Source organism: Bombus terrestris, chromosome 14 (genome assembly GCF_910591885.1).
Source record: "Bombus terrestris chromosome 14, iyBomTerr1.2, whole genome shotgun sequence".
Classification (NCBI taxonomy): Eukaryota; Metazoa; Arthropoda; class Insecta; order Hymenoptera; family Apidae; genus Bombus; species Bombus terrestris.
In genome coordinates, this window is record NC_063282.1 from 6,200,654 (window position 1) to 6,205,136 (window position 4,483).

A 4,483-nucleotide genomic window follows, 5' to 3' on the forward strand; every position below is an offset into this window, starting at 1 on the left:
GGAGAAACGATGAACAATGATAGAAATAATCGATCGATACTTTTGACGAAAACGATAGTTCGTTTGAAAAACAACGTGCAAGAGGAGTCGGAGAATTTGTACGTTTACCTTGATATTTGCACTTCGTTAATTTAAAAATAAAACGTGACTTGCGTTATTCTTATCGATAATTTTCCAACATAACTCATTTTCTTATCGAAAGAAAATATTCGATTTTGCGCCGTAGACGCGTATCGAAATTGTTAAGGTCGAACTTATCGTAAGAAATTTGCAAGTGTACTCGAAACGTTAATCCTAATCTTCAGTAACGCGGCCAAAAATTTGTCAGAGAACGCGTTGATATATACAACGCTTGTACTAATTGCAAGTCGAAACGTAAGGTTGGCTCGACACTAGAATTACGATCCCGTAATATATTGTCCAAACAATCTGTCCAATAAAATGACTCTAATTAAGGCGATATAACGAAAACGAATAGCTGTATAAAGTTACGTATAAAATTACATTTTCATTTCAGAAGCTACATCGATCAAAATGATAAGCTGAAAAGCAGAAGAGAGTGTGTTTTAAAAACATAAACTTCCTTTCTAACGTAATCTTCTTGTCATCATTGAACTTACTTGAAATTGAGAACTTTCCTTTTAATTTCGCTATACAAGTACAACACTATTGATATTCTCAAAAATCGAAATAGGGAGTATCGATGAAAAGTGTATTTAATCGATATATCTTCCGAGAAGCTCGATCAATTTTGTCGATCAACCTATGACAGCTTTTAACCAAGAGTTACTTTGACGAGTATACTCGTCATCGCGTAAGGTGCATTTAACGTGCAGATTTTGCAAAGTTTTCAAAGAGGTCGCAACAGTTAACTGGTTGATAATTTATTTCTAACGCATACTATTAATAATTTCGGAAGCAAAAAGGTGTCCAAAATCCATCGTTCTGTCTTCTAACAATTCCAACTCTTCGCGATTACTTTTTAATCGTTACAGGTGTTTGGCAAAGTTGCAAGAATTTTGTCCAGCGACGAGGGATAAGAAAAAGAAAGGAAAGGACAGGAAATAGGAAAAAAAGGATCGTAAGTGTAACAAGAGGTGACTGACAACGAAACGTCGAACGTCGGTAAAATTTTCGCGCGATCTGCAGAACGCGTTAACAGATTCTGGTAGAGGCAAGCGACGAGGGTAGGGACGATAAAAATTTTACTCGGAGCGTGTCGCTTCGATTATCGTCGGTCCAAAGAAATTTCCCGATATTGCGATAATAAAGACGATACGCGTGGCCGCGCTGGGGGTTGCGAGATTAAAGAAAATGCTAGAGGAAAATAGAGAAAAGAAGATACACGCTCACGGTGGCGTCAGCAGCCTGTAACGATGATAAAACTATGGAATCACAATAAAACCTCTTCCTATCTGTTCCTTGTAATTTACCAAAGTCTGATAAATGTTTCGTCTGTAGTTACACTTTCCTTGATCTACTCTTCAAAACACCATCAATTTTGTTTCTCCACTGAACTGTAATTTCAATCCCATGATAACTACGTTTCTCTCTTTCTGGATCGTTTTTTCGGCCCTTTAATAATCACCATTTTTCTCCTCGTGAGCTTCAAAGCATCATCGATTTTGTTTATTTAAACGGATCGTTTTTTCAATCCCTTAGTAATTACATCTTTTTCTCCCAAGAACACTGGAGGCATAATTTATCTTGTTTCTTTAAATTGATTGTCTCTTCGATCCCTTAATAATCACATTTTTCTCTATCTACGCTTCGAAACACGATCAATATTGTTTCTTTAAGTGAATTGTTTCTTCGACCCCCTGATACTCATATTTTCTCCTTTCTACGCTTCAAAATGAGATCCATCCTGTTTTATTAAATGGATTGTTTCTTCAAACCATTAAACAGTTAGCTGTGTTTGACGAGTATACTCGTCACGAAGTAATGACAATATCTTGAGTTATAGAGGGCCCTGACGATAACAAAATACAAAACTAAAACTCAATTCTATATTGTGAGAGCCACGTATACTCTCTGCTCGACGAGTATACTCGTCATCTCTTACTTTTCAAACACGTCGCAACAGCAACTGCTTGGTAATCGCAATTTTCTTTTTCTAACATGCAAAGCTCCGAATAACAAAATAATTAACCTTGTTTCTGTAAATGGATCATTCCTTCAGCCCTTTAACAATCACATTTTTCTCTCACTAACATTCCAAGCATAATTAATTCCGTCTCCTTCAGCGAAATTGTTTCTTAAGCTCTTAATAATTACATGTCTCACCGAAACATAATTAGCTTCGTGTGTTTGAGTAAAACTATTGTACAATCATTAACGTATATAATTCACAGAAATATCTGCGAACTTAGAAAGAGATTCGATGATTTGTGAAGCTTCGTAGCAGGAGCATTAACGAATGACTGTCCTATCCCAAAATACCACGTATGTATCGTTGCTTACTTCAACCATTAGAACAAACAGATCGCTGATAAAAATACCTTACGATCTTGTACGCGTGTCTACATAGCACGGACGTACTCATTTCGATGTTCAAGTTGATCGTGCAATATACGAAACCAGCCTCGGATCGTCGAGTGTTTCATCCAATGTTTAAATCGACTAACCAGTCAGCTGTTGCGACCTCTTAGAAACGTGTGTATCTGAAACGTGTCGCCAAAAGTAAGCGATGACGAGTATACTCGTCGTAACACGAAATACTGTCATTTCTTCGTGACGAGTATATTCGTCAGAAACAGCTAACCTGTTAAAAGACAACAAAGGTAAAGTAAATAAGTTTCGAACGAAAAAGAGGGTACACGCGCGACGACGTATGAAATACAATCTGCAAAATACATATTTAAGCTTAATGGAAATACGGGTGATCGATAGAATCGTTTCACGAAAAACGAAAAGAAGGGAAAAAGAAGAAAACAGATGAAGAGCAACGTCAATTTCGCAAAGTGTGAAACATTCAAGGTGAGAGTTCGACAGGTGGGCTGGATAAGTGGTCGCTGCAAATCCAATTTATCGAACATCGAAGACACGTGTACGAAACGGTACGAAACGTGTGAAAAGAAGAACGTTGGACAAAATAAATGATAAAAAGAAAGGTGGGAGGGAAATTGAGCGAAGTAGAACGAAAGACCTTGATTTGCTGGCTGTACTTGAAACTTGTTAATGGCTGGTAATTAACGTGGCGAATAATCGTCGACTGTTCGTGATGCGCCATTCGAACGACAAAGGGGTCTAATGAAACCAAGTTAAACTCTCTCTCGAGCGTCGATTATCTTTGATCGTTCTAACTTGACATCGAGCTTGAAGCAGCCATTAGAAAAATTGCCTCTATCTCCAATACGTTCGTTAAATACCATAAGTAGACTAGGCATTTTTATGTATTTACGCGAAATTTAAATTGATTTAATCTTCTGAAATTGAGATGGTAGACGATGAGATTGTAAGAAAAGGAAGGAAAAAATAAAGAATGAACTGATATCTTTTTTTTTTTTTTTAGTAAGAGATAATGTAAATTCTATGCGAGATACGATAAAAGGAGTTAAAAATTCGCGAGTAATTTATTTTAGCTTCTAACATTAGAACGACGAAGTTCAGTTTCTTTCCTCTTTTTTACTATTACTCAAAATTACGTACATATGAGTTTTTAGAAAAATTACTGTACTTATTTATATAGTACCCATTTCGCGTTATCGTTATACTACTTTAATTATAGTCATCTGAGAGTATATTTAAATATACATTAAGGATTGATTATTCTAGTATAATACTAAGGTTATATGCGATAGGAAGATGGCAAAAGATTAACTGCATGAGCGAATTAATTATTTTAAAAAGACCAAAACGTAATATACGAACAAACAGATTTAATTAATCCAATAGGTTTTCTATAGTCCATTCTCTGCCCAAATCAAACCTGAGGATACTAAACATCGAAAATCCATAGCATTCGTGTGATAAAATTAATAGAAATACGTTTGCTTCTATCGAACATCTTCGCTTATTGGCACTGGAAATTGTTTGCCATTTTAACTTGTCAATGGCGATCGAAATCAACTTATCAAACAATCAGACAAACGTGTTAAGTCATATTAATCGTGACAAATCCATGGCAATTTGTTACAGAAACAGCAAAGCCTCGTATCAAAAAGTTAATCGAACTAGAATCCGATTCGATGCCCCTCGTTGGTATCTCGATCATCGTGAAGCATCGAATCGTGGCAAAAAAGGAGATTCGATGAATTAGAAGCAAAATCACTCGGACAGAAAGAAAGAATGAAAACCATCGAGCGCGACAAATTGCAAAAACCAATCGATCGGTCAAATTCACGGTTGCCCGCTGCGTTGCTTTCACTTTTATCGCGCGAAACATCGTTCTTCTCTCTTCGTAAAACTTCGTAAAATACCAACGACGACGACAACAACAACAAGTAAAAAGAAAAACCAGAGAGAATGTTCATTCACGTAC